The following is a 22,304-nucleotide window of genomic DNA, read 5'->3' as shown; positions in this document are numbered from 1 at the left end:
TGGCACTGCGACCCATCCCTCTGACCCCCCCCTCCTTGGGGCCTGTGGTTCCTTCGGGTGCAGGGGATTCCCTGGAGGACCTTGCTAAGGTGTGCAGCGAGATCCTGGCCTCCGCCTTTGGCCCTGCCCCACCCCCTGTGGTGGAGTCCTCCATCCCTGCACCCACGACGCCTACCCTTCACCCTCCTGTCCCTGCGGTGCCTGTTTCTTCCCCCCCACATGATGCCCTCACCCCTGTGGAAGACGACGGAATGTAACTGTGCAGGCAAGCTAGGGGACACGCATCCCACTGTGTCCCCCGATCCAGCTGTGACTTCAGGACTGCCCAATGGGCTTTGTAAATATTGAACTTTCTACGAACATACAAATTTTGATATTGCTGATGAAAGCCATTTTTGTTTCCTTTGAACACTACTGCTTTTCTGATATTGCTGTTGGTGGGGCTGCTACATGATTTTGGGTGGTGATCATGTGTTGGTTGTGTGGGAAATGTAGTAGTGTGCTGGTCATAGGGGGGACCCTGGGATCTGTGTGCCATCACACGGTGTTAGCTAGGTTTCTCTGTTCATGTAAGCAGTTGCTGCATGGTGAAATTGTCCAAAGGTGTATTCCTTCCTCTGTGTACCCTGACATCTTCCCTGCAGGGTGTTCCCAATATTTCGCGCTGAGCTGTGTGTACATTAGCTGGGTGTGTGACAGACTCCTTCTACTTTGCACATGCATGCTGAGCGATGTCTCCACTTGCATCATTCGTGGCATTCTTGGTAGTCATTGTACTTGTCTATGTGGACTATTGACATGACTTCATGTGTACATGTTATCTTTTCTGCGCTATGCATGCGTATACTCCCAGCCTCGCACACATGTGGTACATGTACTGCAGGGTCTTTGTGCACCTGACTGAAATTTGTGGGCATGGTATCTGTGGCTACTCCACCCTTTGCGTTCCATGGGGACTGCTGTGAGTGATAGGCACCCACCCCTCCTGCGTCTGGGCACTGCTGGGAGGACTCTGCACCCACACCTCCTGTCTCTGGGCACTGCTGGGAGGACTCTGCACCCACCCCTCCTATGTCTGGGCACTGCTGGGAGGACTCTGCACCCACCCCTCCTGTCTCTGGGCACTGCTGGGAGGACTCTGCACCCACCACTCCTATGTCTTGGCACTGCTGGGAGGACTCTGCACCCACCCCTCCTGTGTCTGGGAACTGCTGGGAGGACTCTGCACCCACCCCTCCTGTCTCTGGGCACTGCTGGGAGGACTCTGCACCCACCCCTCCTATGTCTGGGCACTGCTGGGAGGACTCTGCACCCACCCCTCCTGTCTCCGGGCACTGCTGGGAGGACTCTGCACACACCCCTCCTATGTCTTGGCACTGCTGGGAGGACTCTGCACCCACCCCTCCTGTCTCTGGGCACTGCTGGGAGGACTCTGCACCCACCCCTCCTATGTCTGGGCACTGCTGGGAGGACTCTGCACACACCACTCCTGTCTCTGGGCACTGCTGGGAGGACTCTGCACACACCCCTCCTGTGTCTGGGCACTGCTGGGAGGACTCTGCACACACCCCTCCTGTCTCTGGGCACTGCTGGGAGGACTCTGCGCCCACCCCTCCTGTCTCTGGGCACTGCTGGGAGGACTCTGCACCTACCCCTCCTGTCTCTGGGCACTGCTGGGAGTGATAGGCACCCACCCCTCCTGTCTCTGGGCACTGCTGGGAGGACTCTGCACCCACCCCTCCTATGTCTGGGCACTCCTGGGAGGACTCTGCACACACCCCTCCTGTCTCTGGGCACTGCTGGGAGGACTCTGCACACACCCCTCCTGTGTCTGGGCACTGCTGGGAGGACTCTGCACACACCCCTCCTGTCTCTGGGCACTGCTGGGAGGACTCTGCACACACCCCTCCTATTTAGCAATATGTACGCTTTGTCCATACACGTGTGTGGGTTCGCTCCATGGGGGTACGGGTCGTACTTACACTGTTGGGGTGGGGGTACGCTCCATACGTCCGCGGGTGAGGGTACGTGTCGTACTTACACTGTTGGGGTGGGGGGTACGCTCCATGCATACGCAGGTGGGGGGACGTGTCGTTCGTACTATGTTGGCATGGGGGGTACGCTCCTTGCATACGTGTGTGGGGGGACGTGTCGTACTTACACTATTGGGGTGGGGGGTACGCTCCATACGTACGCGTGTGAGGGTACGGGTCATACTTACACTGTTGGGGTGGGGGTACGCTCCATACGTACGCAGGTGAGGGTACGGGTCGTACTTACACTGTTGGGGTGGGGGTACGCTCCATACGTACGCGGGTGGGGGGACGTGTCGTACTTACACTGTTGGCATGGGGTGTACGCTCCATGCATACGAGGTGGGGGTACGTGTCGTACATACACGGTTGGGGTAGGGGTACGCTCCATGCGTCCGCGTGTGACGGTACGGGTCGTACTTACACTGTTGGGGTGGGGGTACGCTCCATGCATACGGGGTGGGGGTACGGTCCGTACATATCCGTCCCAACGCTATGTGATGCTTGTGCGGCCCGTACCCAGGCATTTGCCACGTGGGTATGAGCTGTCCCGCCATTGTTGGGGTGACGTAGGTGTGGGCGTGGTACGACTCGTACCCACACTCTTAAGGCGTGGGTACGGGACGTACCTGTCTGGTTGTGTTGCCGGTTCGCGTCGTCAAGAACTTCCGTTGTGGCGGTCGCTGGCTTAGCTGGACACACCCCCACCCCCTCGTAGTGACCAGGGCCTGAGGGTCAGGTATGTCCAGGGCATGTGTGCTGTGTGACTATGTTGGGGGTTTTGTGGCCTGCCCTGGACCTGCCACCCCCCCCTTTCCCCCCTCCCTTTGTTGTTCTGACCTTCTGCAGCGTCTGCGTCGTAACCTGTAGAGGAGGTCGACTGCTATGAGGGCCGGGATGACACGTAGGTTCGGGTCCATGTCTGTCCGTCGCATACGGGTACTCCTTGTTCACGTCGTCCTGTCTGTCCGTCGCGTACTGGTACTCCTTGTTCGCGTCGTCCTGTCTGTCCGTCGCGTACTGGTACTCCTTGTTCGCGTCGTCCTGATTTCCCGGCAGTTTTTGGCAGCCGGAAAATATTCACCGTGCGGGATGACGTCGGTGCGAATCGTAATTCCTGGTTCGTGAATGGCAGGCTGCATGCGTCCCGACGTCAGGTCGGCGCTTTCCCGGATCGCATTTGTATGTTTATTTTCGTCGGTCGGGGTTTTGTACGATTCGTACGGAAATGGTGTTTCCGTGCGAATCGTAATTCCATGTTGGTATATTTAGACGACCGGGTACGCGTCGGACGGAGAATATGCTCCGTCCGACGGTTCGTACCCGCTTTTTACCGGATCGTGATCGGCACCCAGGTCTTTTTTCTAATCTTCTATATTGTACTCGTTTGTCTTCCCCCCACTTCATAAGATGGACCCCTTCCCTTTTGAAATGAGGTACTGTATCAACTTAGGAGTCGGCAACTTATTTATGGTTTGCAACCAGAATTATCGTCACAAACCATTGATAAATAATTTAGCAATTTGGTGTTTGGAAGGGACACCATCATCATCCCCCTTTCAAAATCCTAGTTTGCCATTTATAAAATGGTTTCTGAATCACAATATAGTTTACTACATTAGAACATTTTTTTAGTGGTCGCAAATAATCCGACTCACCAAATTGGAAGGTTTGTAATGGGTGAAAAGCTCTGTAGATCTGGCTCAAGATTATTTTTCAGTATATAAATCCGTAAAACGTATGGGTAAAAATTCATGCACATAAACAACCCAGCCTGTGATGCAGTCACCCTAGCGAAATGGTGCAAGCATGCTTGCAATAGCCCTAGGGCGCACACTGTGCACCACCACAATGAGAGAGCTGAAATGTTCCATATGTTTGTAAAAATGGAGCATTTATACTCTCTCCCTTACGTGCAACACAGCATAACAACTTTGCTTGTTGCTCTGAGTTGTGTGAATACTAGTTAATATTCCCTTGTGTGTTTTTTGAGTCAGCCCTGCTTGTTTCTGAAAGCTTGAAAACTGTTGATTTTGCACAGCAAACCTTTGGTTGATAGCATTTTTTTTGGGGGGGGGGGCAGGGGGGAACAGACGCTTTCTTTTGCAGCTGTTTTTTAGTCAAATATTTCCCAGTAAAAAAGTTTGGCTAATTTATCAGTCCAGTGCTAATGTTTTGGGGGTGTTAGTGGTATAGGAAGTGTTGGTGCCTGTCAAAATCTTCGTGTAATATGTTGATCTGATGCTTTGTGTGGTGAAAGAGGTAGGGGAAAAACACCCTGCAACCCCTAAGTTTTGAAGGACCAAGAAATCCTACAATTGTAACAAAAAATACTATGCACACGCTGTTAGTGTCCAATGAAAGTTCATCATGTGTTTGAATCACAAACGTTAGTAATGCCTCATTAAGGGGCATATTAACAAGACAGGCGATAAAATTATCGCCGCTTTAGCGGCAGAAAACTGCCGCTAAAACGGCGATAATGGGCTTGATAATATGCTCTATGGAATTCCAATTGAAACCCATGTTAGATGTGAAGAACATTTAACATGGGCTTCAATTGGAATTCCATAGAGAATATTATCAAGCCCATTATCGCCGTTTTAGCGGCAGTTTTCTGCCGATAACCGGCGATAATTTTATCGCCTGGCTTGATAATATGCCCCAAAGTCTTTTCTTTGTCTTTTTATTCCAACACAAAAAGTCCAGACAACACATGTTTTGTCGCTCGGGGATAAGCCCTCGACTTCTTCAGTGCTGTTCAGGTTTTCGTATTAAGTGTTGAGTAACCGAATATATGACGTTACTTTGCATGCGTTTAGTACGCATGCCATTACTACACGGTCGTTAGTACGACCGCGTTTTTAGTTCGCATTACTTTCCTACGCAATTCGGAACAACGAATTACAGTAGGGGGTGCTGGATGTTGGAATAGTATAATTTACTATTCCAACTCCAGTCTATGCGGACACTAGGGAAGGTGTTGGATTTTAAATCCAACACCTCCCCCCCCCCAACCCAAGTCGCTGTTCCAACTTGCGTAGTAAAGGTTTTCTAAGTAACAACGCGTGCGTACTAACGTCTGCGTATTAACGCCTGCTAAGTAAACGCCGTTTACCGAGTAACCACTCCACCGTTTGGAACTCCGACCTGGCTGGTCAATTAAGTCCATTTCAATTAGTCTAATTAAAATCCACAAAGGTTGTGTATGAATGCTCAGTGTAACGAGTCGATAGTCTGTCCGTGCTGATATAAAGATTTGTCGTGTTAAGTAAGCCAAAGTAAATTGAACGATCTGCAGCGAGTACGCTCAGGTCCGAGATCGGAGCCAGGTGTGCGATCTGTGCCGGAACTTCATTGAACGCTAACATCGTGTGCATAGGAGTTTTTGTTAATTTATCGGTCCACTCAAAGCAAATCCACAAACTCTGTATTTCTTTGGATACCTATAATGTTGGGGGAAAAGGATGCAAATTTGGCATGGGTATGTTACGTGAAAAGAATGTTATGGAGGCTTAAGCACCTGGTACCTGAAATAGCAAAGAAAAACCTGACAACTGGCATGGAAAATTGTCTGCTGTTAAGGGGTTAAGGTATAATTTATGCGTAGGAGTTTGCAGAAGATTTTAGGAAAGCCAGTCTTGATTGGCTTTCAGAAAAAGGCCTTTAATAACACAAATAATGCAGATCGAATTCAGTTTAAAAAACATGTTAGCCTTCTCTGAGTACCACTCAGGTGATGCTAATGGAGTTGTTTGAGGTAAATAAACAAGAACTTGCTGAAGACCAGGAAGAGGTACCTTTATTGTCATGCAGACAGTTCTGAAATTATACCACCTAGAGGGATAAAGAGATATGCATCAGCTCATGGCTAACTTAGTCAAAGGAATAATACATGCTGCAGTCTCAGTTGCTGTAACTCAAGTAACATATATAACATCTTGCTCACTGTAAAGACGCTGAAACCATGCTGAGTGTGAGGGACTTAATAGCTTTTACCTGTTATTCAATTAACTTCAGGTTTTTGTTCCATATATGCAGCAGGAAGCCCGGCACCAGCTAAAAGAATCCCTCTACTCATATGAATGATTTACTAATTTGACAAAAGACACACCTCATGGGGCAATGTTAGGATAAGAATACATATGAGAAGTGTCTATCATGTTGTGGTTTGAACAAATGACAACACTTAAAAAAAAGGTGGGAAAGCATGCAATCTAATTATGGTACTGTATTCAGAATTTATTCAGGATTTTGTTTTTGAAGCTCACTTCAGAAGGGTGGAATCATACCTCCCACACCAGTTACCGATGTGGAGGTATAATGTTTTGTTGCAGCCGTTTCAATGATAGCATTTTACGCGAGCATATAATGCACCTCTACCTATATGTCTGGCTGCGTCACTGACAACTCGGGAGAATGGTCTCCGAAGGCTGCAGAGGTGCTCTGCTCATACAGGGGCACCCTCTCACGTAAAACCCAGCACCCTGCCTTCATGATTGCCAAGGCCTGCTAGAGAAGTGACTGATAGGTTTTAAGTGGAGAGACCTATAGATATAGTAAACCGATATCTAAAGTAAGTGGTGCATGCACCATCTTACAAATTCTACAATGGCTGCCTGTAGTTCCATTTTGCATAGTCTCTCATGGGTGGCATAATACATACTTCATCACATGGGAGGCCTTGGGGGTACCTATGCGTTGGGTACATGCGTACCATCTACTAGGAACTGACAAGGGTACCCCAGTATCCAATCTGGAGTGTACCCAAGTACATGGGATAACATTTTAGGGAGAAAGCAGATTGACTGGGGTCCTGATTAGCAGGATCCCAGTCAAACTAGCCAAAAACAGTGTAACATCAAGCAAAAAGTGGGGGTAATCATAAGCAGCAGATCCTACTTTCCTACACCAGGTTAGTCATCATAATGATAAAGGTGTTTCATGACAGTCAAACATCCATATATTAAGCTGCTATAAATTTGCGAGAATCATTCAAATGTATTCAATTGGCTTGCAATATTTTAGTGCATAATATAGATTCTACTTCTAAAGGGCACCTTACTTGCTGTCTTTCTCTGGATACTCTTATGTGGATCTTTGAGCTAATAGGACCAATGCCCTCTGCTTTTTTTTCATTGTCCTGGAGATATTTCACTTTTACAGTCTCTTCTTTATTGTATTAGTTAGAAAGTAAAATAGTTATGTCTCTAAATTAAAATAGTTATGTCTCAGTTTTTCATCTGAGACACATGTTTCGATGTGACGTTGTTCCATTTTACGTGGCGGGTATTAGAAAACCCCCTGAAAATTTGTCTGAGCAATTTAAATATAGGAATAGTGGTGAAGAATATGATTCTCTTTGCTTTATTGCAATGGGACTTTTACATGTTGCAAACAAAACTTCATTTAACACAAATCATAAACTGAGGTATTGCACCATCACTCAAAGATGATTGAACTAGGAATTTTTGGTTTTGTTTGTGGTTTTGCTTTTTTGGCACGAATAAAGTCATGTGCCCCTGACTCTGAGCAATGAACGATGTATTTCACAACATCTCCTAGCCTGCTGTTCATTAGTAGAGCAAGAACCTGCTCATTGTGTGTACAATGACCGGAGACATACATTTGTATCAGAGAAAGTAATGTTTTTGTAATCTCACGTACATTTGGTAAATTATTTTTTTTTACAGAGACAAAACCTGATTCTGGTACAGGTGAAAAAAATAAAGAAAACATTTTGACCGATCAAGTGCCGGGAGAAACTTCTGAAATTTCCAAAAATGGTAAATGAATTTTAATTTGAATCTTGTATGGTTTAAGATATGTAATGTTAAATATTAATTTAATTCCAAATGGGAATGAACTTTGTCTCTATCGTTTCCAATTGATCTGTATCCAACAGCGATGAGTGTGACTAGCACTCTCTAAATGTTTGTTTCCCAGCTAGTTCAGCTAAATGTTAAAAATGCTATTGCATTAATAGGGCTATTTTCGATTCCTCTTGAATTGTTAGGAATTGTAGAGGGCAGCATCTATGATTATTAAATTATAAAAGCCCAACAAGCACATGCATTTATTGGCCAGTGTCCCTCTGGGGATTGCAGAGATAAAAGGCAAGAGTCGAGGCATTTCTTAATACTGCAACTAATTAGCATTCTCCTTGAAATCAGACAGATGATTGCATAGAGCTTTAGCAACAGAGGAATATTTTCCTGTGAATCTTTATTTAATCTGCCTTTAGGTGACTGAAATTGCCTGACACCAAGGTGCCAATTACGATCCGGTAAAAATTTTCCCCGTACGACTCGTATCCGGTCTTTTTACCGTACGAATCGTACAAGTGCCGTACAAACTGCCAATCACGATTCGCATGGTAAAAAGTCCATACGAACCGCATTGGGAATTATTCCCCACACGTCCTCGGGTCGGAAAATGTGTCCGACACGTCCTCGGACGATTTACCGTACAAATGTGAAAAGTGAAGTCTGACCGAGGAATCACGATCCATCCCGTGCGTCCGATGTTACAACCGTATGGAAAAAACACCGTCCGCACCGAACTCCCATAGCAACCATGGAGACATGTGCCCGCATACGCGCCCAACACTCCCCCCAGCCGCCTAACGTCCGAGACGTACCCCCGTGTATGTACACCCCCACCCGTGTATGTACACCCGTGTACCTGTCCTACCCCCGTGTATGTACACCCGTGTACGTGTCCTACCCCCGTGTATGTACACCCGTGTACGTGTCGTACCCCCCCGTGTATGTACACCCCTGTACGTGTCGTACCCCCGTGTATGTACACCCCTGTACGTGTCCTACCCCCGTGTATGTACACCCCTGTACGTGTCGTACCCCCGTGTATGTACACCCCTGTACGTGTCCTACCCCCGTGTATGTACACCCGTGTACGTGTCCTACCCCCGTGTATGTACACCCGTGTACGTGTCCTACCCCACGTGCATGTACACCCGTGTACGTGTCGTACCCCTCCGTGTATGTACACCCCTGTACGTGTCGTACCCCCGTGTATGTACACCCCTGTACGTGTCGTACCCCCCGTGTATGTACACCCCTGTACGTGTCCTACCCCCGTGTATGTACCCCCCTGTACGTGTCGTACCCCCCGTGTATGTACACCCCTGTACGTGTCGTACCCCCGTGTATGTACACCCCTGTACGTGTTGTACCCCCCCCTGTATGTACACCCCTGTATGTGTCGTACCCCCGTGTATGTACACCCCTGTACGTGTCGTACCCCCCTGTATGTACACCCGTGTACGTGTCGTACCCCCATGTATGTACACCCCTGTACGTGTCGTACCCCCGTGTATGTACACCCGTGTACGTGTCGTACCCCCGTGTATGTACACCCCTGTACGTGTTGTACCCCCGTGTATGTACACCCCTGTACGTGTCGTACCCCCCGTGTATGTACACCCCTGTACGTGTCGTACCCCCGTGTATGTACACCCCTGTACGTGTCGTACCCCCCGTGTATGTACATCCCTGTACGTGTCGTACCCCCCGTACGTGTCGTACACCCCGTGTATGTACACCCCTGTATGTGTCGTACCCCCGTGTATGTACACCCCTGTACGTGTCGTACCCCTGTGTATGTACACCCCTGTACGTGTCGTACCCCCCGTGTATGTACACCCCTGTACGTGTCGTACCCCCCCTGTATGTACACCCCTGTACATGTCGTACCCCCCGTGTATGTACACCCCTGTACGTGTCGTACCCCCCGTGTATGTACACCCCTGTACGTGTCGTACCCCCGTGTATGTACACCCGTGTACGTGTCGTACCCCCGTGTATGTACACCCCTGTACGTGTCATACCCCCGTGTATGTACACCCCTGTACGTGTCGTACCCCCCGTGTATGTACACCCCTGTACGTGTCGTACCCCCCCCTGTATGTACACCCCTGTACGTGTCGTACCCCCGTGTATGTACACCCCGGTACGTGTCGTACCCCCCGTGTATGTACACCCCTGTACGTGTCGTACCCCCCCAGTGTATGTATACCCGTGTACGTGTCGTACCCCCCGTGTATGTACACCCCTGTACGTGTCGTACCCCCCGTGTATGTACACCCCGGTACGTGTCGTACCCCCGTGTATGTACACCCCTGTACGTGTTGTACCCCCCAGTGTATGTACACCCCTGTACGTGTCGTACCCCCCGTGTATGTACACCCCTGTACGTGTCGTACCCCCTGTGTATGTACACCCCTGAACGTGTCGTACCCCCGTGTATGTACACCCCTGTACGTGTCGTACCCCCGTGTATGTACACCCCTGTACAAGTCGTACCCTGTGTATGTACATCCCTGTACGTGTCGTACCCCACCCGTGTATGTGCACCCCTGTACATCAGAGTCGTACCCCCACCCGTGTATGTACACCCGTGTACGTCAGAGTCGCACCCCCACCACAACCTCCTAAGTACGGTGCGCACCCCAGGCCCCAACATCACAACCGCATGTACGAGTCGTACCAAGCCACACACAAGGACAGCACTGTACAACAAAATGGCCCATGTACACCCCGTACACACGCTAAAAACGCACGTACACAACCAGGACAAAACAAAACGACACAAGAATACACCATTCGAATGGCACAAAGCCACTAAACATGTCCAACAACCACTAAAACAACACATTCACTGACCTGCAACTGCCAAAAACAAACAGAGGCCCAAAACACCACCACTCCTTATAACACACCCACCCAAACTTCAAACACAGCCACACCCACCAATGGACCAATAAAAAGGGCCCACACACACAAACCATGAGCCTTTGCAACAGACTCACTGCTGCCAGACCCCACAGACAACCCACAGCACCATACTACAAGCTTTACCACACCTTACACTTGCACACCTTCACACAACCACCTTCACAAACACCCCCTCATCACATTCACACACACACACACCTGCACAACCACACCCACACACCCACAACCATCCACACACCCCCCCATCCACCCCCACACCCCTCACCATGCCCACTAACAAGAATCCAAAGTTCAGTAACCGAGAGTTGGAGGTCCTTGTCGATGAAATCCTCAGAGTCGAGCCACACCTCTTTGGAACATTGGTCAGACAGACCAGCATGTCAGAAAAAACCGCCATGTGGCAGACCATCGTCGATACTGTGAATGCTGTTGCGGACACCAGAAGGAACAAGCAGGAATGCCAAGCCAGGTGGTACGATCTGCGGAGGAGGGTCCGAGCCAAGATGACGGACGAACACAACCAGGCCAACGTCACTGGAGGAGGGCCGTCCTGCAGACCCGTACACTACCATCCCTGGGAGGAGAGGGTGATGGCCATACTGCCGGTGGAGGCAGTCGAAGGATTAGGAGGACTCCGAGACCCGGGTGAGTACACAAACAACGCACCTCACATGGGGGGAACGTCATCCACAACCAAACTCACAAACAGGCACGCAAACACCCAAGCTATCGCATGACTCAACCACACTCCATGAACACGCACATGCCACTGGCGCCACCATGCCCCATGCACCCAGCTGGACAATGTCAAGTCACAGGCCACAGAAGACACCAACACATGACACGATAAGCCAGATGGCGGGAGGGTGGGCCACAAAAATCACATAGTGCAACTCAGAAGGAGACAACAATGCCCTCTGCCCATATGGCCTAGGTCACAGCCAGACAAACACTGTGTCCCCACACAGGAAAGACTCGCCAGCAAATGGCGGACGCCTTGCATTAACACATGGGGGTGAAGGCACGTTTTTGCACATGACAGCAGCTAATGAACAGCCAACACTGTGAAAGAGTGGCAGCACACACCACCACAGCAGCAGCGCTGACACAGACACTACACCCAATGGGTGCCTGGAGATCAGAAACAAACTCACATCAACAAGCCCAGGGCCATTCAAAGATCTGCTAACAGTGTGTGCCCAGGAAGCTGGGCTGAGGTGACAGAGGGTGACACACAGAGGGAGGGAGAGGAGGACAGAGAGGGAGGGAGACACAGGGAGACGGACAGAGGGAGGAGGCTGACACACAGAGGGAGGGACAGGGGGACAGAGAGGGAGGGAGACACGGGAAGACGGACAGAGGGAGGAGGCTGACACACAGAGGGAGGGACAGGGGGACAGAGAGGGAGGGAGAGGGGGACAGAGAGGGAGGGAGACACAGGGAGACGGACAGAGGGAGGAGGCTGACACACAGAGGGAGGGACAGGGGGACAGAGAGGGAGGGAGACACGGGAAGACGGACAGAGGGAGGAGGCTGACACACAGAGGGAGGGACAGGGGGACAAAGAGGGAGGGAGAGGGGGACACAGAGGGAGGGAGACACAGGGAGAGCAAATCAGCCTTGTGGTGTGTGGGAATGTCTGCTCGTCAGCAGGTGGACTGCGTGCATGTAGACAAGGGTGGCCAGTGCCAGCACCCCCCCTCTCCTCCATGGCAAAACACAGGGCCATGTCACAACCTGTGCACGAGCACAACAACAGCTACCTGCATTATCTAAGTGTGTGGAACCACTCCATATGCCCACGTACAGTGCAACATGGAAGGCGCCAATGCATGGCTCACCACACCTGCCCACTCCACTGCTGACTGCAGTCACACTTGACGCAGCAAGTAAGACTGTGCCACACATAGTTAAAGGCGCCAAAGTGGTGCCCAAGGGACACACCCATGCACAAGTTCACTGTGAGTGGAATGCAAGACAGATCCTAATTCCCAGAGGAAATGTTCCAACTTTGAAACTGATGAAACATGGATGTTGCATGGACCAAAATTAACATTGTCTCACACACAGGTCAACCTCGTGGTTCACCCCCCAACACTGGGGGGGAAGACTCACAGGACCCGGCTCTGCGGGAGGCTGATCCCACCGGCAGCGACGACTCTCACCACTCTGTGGACGACCCCGACCAACCTGGCCCCTCTGGTGTCCAACGACCTGCAGCACCTGCGTCAGGTACAACGGAGCCAACCACCACCCCCACTCCTGCCACATCCCAGGAGACACCCAGGATCCCTGCCCCACCACCACAAAGCAGCCAGGCTGGCCAGGAGGGACACGGTGTCCCGGGCACCCAGGAGGAGGCAGGCGACAACGCCAATGCCACCCCTCAGGGGTCTCGGAGACCCGATGTACCCAGAAGGGCAGGCCAGGTGCAAGTGGGCAGGGGTGGTGGGAGTGGAGGACGGCGGAGGCGCCAGCCTGACCAGTTGGCTGGGGATCCGGTATATTCCCATGTCCGAAACATCCTGGACACATACCGGCAGGACACCACGGGCATGGCCCAGGTTGTGTCCGTCCTCGAGGGGATCAAGACCCAGCAGGCCCAGCAACATGCGGAGCTACATGCCTGTCTACTGCAACACCAACGGAGGATGGAGGACGGACAGGCTGAGCTCGTGACGGTGTACATGGGAATTCACAATACACTCCGTCGGATGGCCGACAACATGGGCAACCCTCCCTGTGCCAGAAGGCGTAGAACATCACCACCCACAGGGAGGTACCAGGAGGAGGAGGAAACATCCGATGGAGCATCCCAAACATCGTCGCGTCCTGCTTCTGAGGGTCCCCGCAGGAGGCCGGGTCGTCCACGGAAAGGACCGTGAGGGTCGGCGCTACATCACCATCTCCCAGGACACCTGGCCTGGCACCTGGCCCACTGGAGCAACAGCATCACAGCATCAAGAGACATTCTCTGCCACATGGCCTTGCTGGTCACTGTCTGACCAATGTTGACAAAGACTGTGGCATGGACTCTGAGGATTTCCAATGGCAAGGACACCAACTCCCCTACTGAACTTTGGATTCCAAACTCCCGGAAAGCCCCTCACGTCATACCCTTCCCCCACCCCCCCCCACAAAAATAAAAAGTCACACCATGAAGAGAAGATGCCTGCTGGTTGCATTATTACCTTACATGTGTCTTGTAAAGTCTAAACATGCCTGAGTTCTCTTTTGACTTCAACCATCCACACCCTGGGGCCTGAGTCTGGCACAGGACACACGGGTCACAGTGTATTAGGCAAGACAGACATGGAGCACCATACACACCCGTGATGGGCCCAACCAGCTGAGGGGGTGGCCGCACAACCGTGCTGACAGACACATTGAGTACAGCAACAGTCATGCGCAGAGGTCAGGGATCCTGTCCAGTGTCCTGGGGGGCACCCAGGTATGTGTAGACAGGTTGCAGAACCATGTCCTGCAAGCTTGAGTCCGGTGGATGCAGAGAATGGGGGCCTGCCCAACGTTGGATGCATGGGGATGGCACATGTCACAATACCCACACAGTCATGGACATCATGCACAATACACACTCTCATCCCACACACACAGCTTGCATCTTGCTACTCGACACATAGACACATAGCCACTATCACGGAAAACCATGCCAGACATGCCGGATGCACCGTGGCAACACACCAGCATTGACTGAGAAGAGGCACCTTGGAGGCATAGGGACACCTTTATTAGTCATGCATTCCAGAATGCAGAGGCAACTTGAAGTACACATGAACACTTCATGTGGAGTAACATGTGGGTCCAACACTGGCACCCCCCTTCTGCAGCACAAATGCGTGATAGCCATGGAACTGGCACACAATTGTCGGCTAACAGCTAAACACCCACAGCTGCTCACGGAGAGACTGCCATACACCATAGATCCGCTGATGTAGAAGTCCCACACCATGCCAAGCCAATGCAAACCGTATGTGTCCGAGGGCAGTGTTACACACATTGATGCCATCATCACAATCCACTATCCCATCACTGATGACTGTCAACAAGTCAGACCATCTATTCAGGTGTACACAGCTGCATGGCATGTGTACCATGGTGATGCAACATGTCTGCAGAGGAACCAAACATCCACAGGGGCAGTGTGCATACATCGTGAACAACTGCCACACCCAATACACCCCTGATGCATCCCTTACCCTAAGGAGACTTCCAAACGTGTCCGTGCCTGTAACGCTGAGTCAGCACACGATGACGTGTCCATGAGGAATAGCAGTGCCACAACAATGCAAGCAGCAGACGGCATGCACAAGTACCTGGGGAAGAGAGACACACAAGAAGTCAGCCACAAAAAGCACAGCCACTTGCATGTGCATTTACTCGACACATGTATGGATGACAACATGCTAGGTCACAATTATGACTGGCAAAATACAACCATCACTGGCACCATCACTCCAGTGACACATCCACACACACCTCTGACTCATGTGGCATACATGCAGATGGACACTCACATCGCAACAAATGCCACACGGGGACCAATGCATGCACACTCAGACACTGGTACTCACCACTAAGCAAAGAAGTCGCGTATGAGCCGAGTCCGGATGTCCTCTTGCGGCTCCACATCCTCCACATCACTAGCCCCATTGCCAAGCCCTTTGTCCTCCACGGGTGGATGGTCCTCGTCATCTCGATCCAGGATGAGTGGCACAGCTTTCTCAACTGCCATGTTGTGCAGCATGCAGCAGACCATGAAGATTTTGCAGACCTTCGCAGGGGCATATGGGAGGGCGCCGCCGGTCTTGTGTAGGCACCTGAATCGGCTCTTCAGCAGGTCAAATGTCCTCTCTATCACTCGCCTTGTCCGGCCATGGGCGGAGTTGTAGCGGACCTGGGCCGGCGTGATGGGGTTGCGGAGAGGTGTGATCAGCCATGGCATGTTGGGATAGCCAGCGTCCCCTACATGGGAAGCACATGGACATCGTTAGAACTGGAGAAGCGGTCGTGCCGGTGGTCTACGCAAAATACAGGACAGATAGACTGTACCCACCAACAACACATGCTCGTTCGTTGCGCAGCTGCGTCATCATTTCAGGCACCCTGCTACGCCTCATGATGTAGGCATCGTGTGCTGATCCTGGAAAACGAGCACAGACATGTGAAATCACCATGTTGGACAGACACACCACAAGGGCATTGAAGGAGTGGTAGTGCTTGCGATTCCGGTACGCTACCTCCTGTGCCTGTGGTGGTACCAAAGCAACATGTGTCCCATCTATGGACCCAATGACATGGGGCATCCCTCCCAGGGCATAGAATCCACGCTTGACCCCAGTCAACATTTCAGGGGTTGGGAAATGGATGAAATCATCCAGGTGAATCAACATGGCCTCTAAGAAATCATGCAGCACACGGCAGAACATGCTCTGGGACATGCCACCAACATGAGCTATGGTATTTTGAAAGGTACCCGTGGCTAGAAAATGTAGGGCTGCCATTACCTTCAGCTTGGGTGTCAGTGCCGTAGGATACTTGTGCAGCGGTTGCAGGTGTGGTGCCAGTCTCTCCGTCAACTCCAGAATCAACCGTTGGGGGAAGCGGTAGCACCGGATACGATCATTCTCCCGCATGGCAGCCAAGTCCGGAATTGCTCGGGGAAGAGGCGGCGCTCTGCAGTAATTTGGAAGTGACAAGGAAGAGTGAGTGCACCACAACAACAAATAATTTGTACTGAGCACATGTTAATCTGTCTATACACATATGCTACATACTGAGTCAGGTATGTGCCACATGCCCTGGACACGTATGGCTGCCAGGTGACACTCCTACCAAGAGCCAGCTACACACGGAGATTGAGAACCTCCACATGCCATGGCATGGGATTAGCTGTGTCCCAGTGCAAGTGAACAGCCAGACGCAAGACAGGAGTGACATACACCCACACATCAGCAGAAGTAGGATGCCGATTGCAGAGACTGGTAGCGGAACACTAGAGCCACAGGTCACATGACATTACACTAGGACAGCCCACACACCTTGCCATAAAGGTGCACATGTCATGACTCACCACACATTCATAGAGAGGATGCAGACATGTCCTAGTTACGCTACTCCGTGTCCCATGCATACATACGCACCTCACATCCGATACCACATGTGGCATGGTGTGCGGAACAGTGTGCAATGTCAATCTACACACAGACACATGTTGGTTGCTGCAACAGCTGCAGCTTTTGAGGGTGCTCCAACATCAACCTAATGGGAAACCCCCACACATACATGACATAGTCACATCGTGCACCATGGTTAGTGACAACTCAGGTGTGGTAACCCCTGTACCGGGCATCAGGGGACACTTCTGTGTGTTGGTGTCCGTGCCATGCCAGTGTCGGTCATCCCAAGTGTGCAGTACGACATGCACACATGTCCAAGGAGCCAAGGGCATGCCTGGCACACATTGCACCATCACACATTACATCTGTACACATCTCATCATACATCTGGTGCCTTCTCGACTCAGGAGTAATGTGCCACATCACAGCCTGTCACACCTGTGCCCCACACATGTAGTACCGCACAGACAATGCCTTGATGTCCATCCATGGACAAGTATGTCCGCCCTATTCCTTCCTGTGTGCTGCCTGTCACCACTGTGATGTGTGAAAACCGCCGTACTGCTGCTATGACGGCCTGTGTACGTTCCCATATCACTATGGGAGTGCTGCCGTATGTGTACCCATAGTGAAAGTGAGCGTACAGGCGTGTGTACGGTCCGTACCACTATGGGTGTCCTCGCATATGCGTACTCATACTGTTACGGCCCGTACACACTATGGGTGTTCGCATACGCGAGAACACCCATAGTGAAAGTGAGCGTACAGGCGTGTGTACGGGCCGTACCACTATGGGTGTCCTCCGTATGCGTACTCGTACTGGTACGGCCCGTACACACGCCTGTACGCTCACTATCACTATGAGTACGCATACGCGAGGACACCCATAGTGATAGTGAACGTACAGGCGTGTGTACGGGCCGTACCAGTACGAGTACGCATACGCGAGGACACCCATAGTGGTACGGACCGTACACACGCCTGTACGCTCACTTTCACTATGGGCGTTCTCGCGTATGCGTACCCATAGTGAAAGTGAGCGTACGCACGCGTGTACGGGCCGTACCACTATGGGTGTCCTCGCGTATGCGTACTCGTACTGGTACGGCCCGTACACACGCCTGTACGCACACTATCACTACGAGTACGCGTAGGCGAGGAAACCCATAGTGATAGTGAACGTATGCACGCGTGTACGTGCCGTTGCTATGCATTTGGGGTGCCCTAGGGGCCCGGAACGCACCGTACCTGTGGGTGAAGCTCAATTTTACATAGGGGACACATGAGGGACAAGTATTAAGGCCTACATGCATGCAGGTTGTCATGGAGACCAAGTTTCAAGTTTGAATTTGTTCTGGAAGGTGCACAGCAGAATTCAGTTGGAATGAATCTACTTTGTTGCAATGTGTTTGTGGGGTTGACATCATGCTGAAGAAAAAAACACAATGAGAACCCACTGACTGTGCTAGGTTTGAAGGGATTGGAGCAAACATAGGATGCAAATGTGAGTGACCAATCACTCTGTACTCCTGTGCATGAAACAGGCCAGCAAGGCAGATATAAGGCAGCAAGGTCCCATGAGGGAGCACTTGCCTGCACATATTTCCTATCTAACACACTGCTGCTGCTCGTGATTCCCTGGAACCATGTCAAGGTCTGTGGAGAGGTCACAGCCATTCACCCTGGAGGAGAACCTGGCATTGCTGGATGTGATACTCCCAGAGGACCCCCTGCTGTATGGGCGACCAGGGTATCAGGTGAGTGCAGAGCTACTAGCACAGACTGTGTCCCTTCTTTTGTGACAGTGACTTCTGCCATTGTGCCCAGGTGTGACACACATGCTATGTACTGTAGTGGGGGTCCCAGGGGGGGGAATGCCTGATGTCTCCCAGCAGTGCCCAGAGGCAGGAGGGGTGGGTGCCTATCACTCCCAGCAGTGCCCAGAGACAGGAGGGGTGGGTGCCTATCACTCCCAGCAGTGCCCAGACACTGGAGGGGTGTGTGCAGAGTCCTCCCAGCAGTGCCCAGAGACAGGAGGGGTGTGTGCAGAGTCCTCCCAGCAGTGCCTAGACATAGGAGGGGTGGGTGCAGAGTCCTCCCAGCAGTGCCAAGAGACAGGAGGGGTGGGTGCAGAGTCCTCCCAGCAGTGCCCAGAGACAGGAGGGGTGGGTGCAGAGTCCTCCCAGCAGTGCCCAGAGACAGGAGGGGTGGGTGCCTATCACTCCCAGCAGTGCCCAGAGACAGGAGGGGTGGGTGCAGAGTCCTCCCAGCAGTGCCCAGAGACAGGAGGGGTGGGTGCAGAGTCCTCCCAGCAGTGCCCAGAGACAGGAGGGGAGGGTGCCTATCACTCCCAGCAGTGCCCAGAGACAGGAGGGGCGGGTGCAGAGTCCTCCCAGCAGTGCCCAGAGACAGGAGGGGTGTGTGCAGAGTCCTCCCAGCAGTGCCCAGAGACAGGAGGGGTGGGGGCCTATCACTCCCAGCAGTGCCCAGAGACAGGAGGGGTGGGTGCCTATCACTCCCAGCAGTGCCCAGACATAGGAGGGGTGTGTGCAGAGTCCTCCCAGCAGTGCCCAGAGACAGGAGGGGTGGGTGCAGAGTCCTCCCAGCAGTGCCCAGAGACAGGAGGGGTGGGTGCCTATCACTCCCAGCAGTGCCCAGACATAGGAGGGGTGGGTGCAGAGTCCTCCCAGCAGTGCCCAGAAACAGGAGGGGTGGGTGTGATGCACAGTGTGAGCCTTGATAATTGATTGTGTATTTGCCCTCATTCCAACTGTGTACTTTCACTGGCATGTACTGCTTTTGCCCTTTCCCTGAGGAGTATGTCCCTATGGCAAAGGTGCAATGCGTTGGCTGCATGACATCCCTTGTTGTAACCAGCTAATTTGTTCCCATTTGTGTCTCTGTGACATGTTGCAGGTGTATTGATGTAGTGTCACTTGTTCATCCTCACAGGTAGGCGCCTCTGCCAAGGAGCTGATCTGGCTGACCGCCGTCAGTGCCGTGAGGGGTGCAGATGGTCGGAGGCGGAGCCTGTCCCAGGTGAGGAAACGCTGGCAGGATATCCGGTGCTGGACGCGGAGGATCGCACGGGTCCTGCTGGGGGACTCACCTGAGAGCCATAAGAACCGCGGGCGCCGCCGTCTCTCCCACATCCACAAGCGTGTGCTGGCGGTGGTATTTCCAGACTTGGACAGGCGCTTACAGGAGATGCAGCAGCAGGAAGGGGGCAGGTACATGTGTGTTTGTTGTGTTTCACCTGCATTTGTAAGTGCACTGTTCCATGGATGCACTGCCAGGGTTTAATGGTGCTGTGCAGATCCTGTTACCCACAGTATTGCAGTGCTCTCCTGCCTCCCTTCCCCTCCTTGCAATGTTTTCCCTGGTCTGTGTGACGTCACTCCGTCACAAGGTTATGTAGCCTGGCACCTTCTCCGCGTGTACAATGCCTGCAGCATCATGTGTGGGGGTGGTGTGTAACATGTTTTGGGACCTTGCCTGTGCCCTGTCCAGTTCTGGTCTTGTGGGTTCCATGTCAGTTGGCACTAATGCTGAGTCCAGACATGGGAGTTAGTCTCTCAAGTGTGAGGCCTTACAGCACGCATGTCCTATGTGGTGGCCTGTGACATGATGTGCATGAGTGTGCGGTACGCATAGTGCGGGGATGGTAGCGTGTGTTGCAGTCATTCCCATTCAGGAGCATGGAGTTGTGTGGCCACCACTGTCCCCAAGGGCATATTTTCCTAGGTATCATGTGTGTAATCCGAATATGTTGACAATCTCTGTGTCTACAGCATAGGTTGTGCTCTGTGCCATTGTCCCATGGCCAAATGTATATTGACGTGAAATGTAGTACAAGTGTCCACTGTACAGCCTGACCTGATTTTCCTTGTTCATACTCATGGTGGACATTGCCTGTGTGTCTTGTTACAATCATCTGATGATGCCCATTTGTACATGATTATTTGCACAGGCGCACCTTGGGTATTTTGTGTGCAACCTTGATTTGTTGCATCCCATGTGTATTTCACACAGACTAAGGGATGTAAGTGCTTCCTGTGTCTCCAAATAATAGTCTCATGTAGGGGGTGGGTGGTGCGGGCATGGCCTTCATGTCACAACCTGATATCTCCTTGCTAGGACTGGCCAGTGTGTGATGTTGGTCTGGACATGCACTCAAGGTGCAGTGGTCCAGTCATGGTGGGCATGTTTTCAGTTTAACCTATGCTGCATGTGCCTCTTGTTCCTGGATATGGTCCCTGCTCATCCCTATTTCCTGCCACGCTGTGTGGTGCAGATGCAGTGCTGGATTGTCCCCAGGGCCGTGCTCCTCAGTCAAAATTCAATTCCATCTCATTTGCTATTGTGTCATGCTCTCCATAGTTTTTCGGTGGCATGGTGGGTCAAAAAACTGTGTCTTGCATGCCCTACATATGTACCTTGTTTTGTAGATGTAACTCTTCTTTTGTTTCAGGCTATGCACTGTGACCTATGTAGATTGGACTCATGTGACATATGTATACAGGTGTATGATTAATTTCTGTCTCTTCACCCTGCCCACAGCATCGTCGGGGGACACGGAGGGAGACATGGGCACAGAAGGAGCAGAGGGACTGAGCACCAGTGCCAGCGGTGACATCGGGGCCGGCACATCAAGTGGGACAGAGGCGGAGGAGAGTGAACCCGGGGACCTGTCGACTGGCACAACAGAGTATGAAGCTGACGGGTCCGAGGATGATCTCTCCGAGTGGGCGGCGGCTGCACCAGCAGCTGACAGCGGCACTACATCTCGCCCCGCCCCCTCCATTGCCATCAGCCGCCTCCCACTTGCTCGTGTCCCTTCCCAGCGTGCCCGGTCACCACATGTCTCCTTCCTGCCAGGCACCGCACCCCCTGCCCCTGTCTCCACTGCTGCCGCCAATGCCGAGTCTGTGGACATCCAGCGGCAGTTGCGTCAGGCTGCGATCCTTAATGTCCTCCATGGCCACAGCCAAGTGCTGCACAACATGGAGGCATACTTGGAGGGCATTCATTCATCGCAGGCTGACCAACGCAGCTTGCTGAGGTCGATAGACTCGACACTGACTGCAGCAGTGGGTCTCCTGCAGCGCTACGTCCCACCCCCTACCCCTGCCCCATCCACACTTCCCACTCCCATGCCTGTCCCACGTACACCCAGATGTCAGCATGCACCCACCACAACACACACAGGCACCACACCAGCAGGGAAGGTCCACCGCACACCTCCTGACACGCACACACAGGGTGAAGTAGGCACACCCACTGGGTCGGGGGGCAAACGTGTGACACGCAGCCAGAGTGGGAGTCCGCATTCCACCCAATCCACTCCCTCCAAATCCCCTCCCCTCAGCTCTCCTGGC

The sequence above is a fragment of the Triturus cristatus genome, chromosome 5_2 (assembly GCF_964204655.1).
Source record: "Triturus cristatus chromosome 5_2, aTriCri1.1, whole genome shotgun sequence".
In the NCBI taxonomy this organism is placed as follows: domain Eukaryota; kingdom Metazoa; phylum Chordata; class Amphibia; order Caudata; family Salamandridae; genus Triturus; species Triturus cristatus.
The sequence above is the reverse complement of the archived record's forward strand: the minus strand, read 5'-3'. Positions refer to the sequence as shown.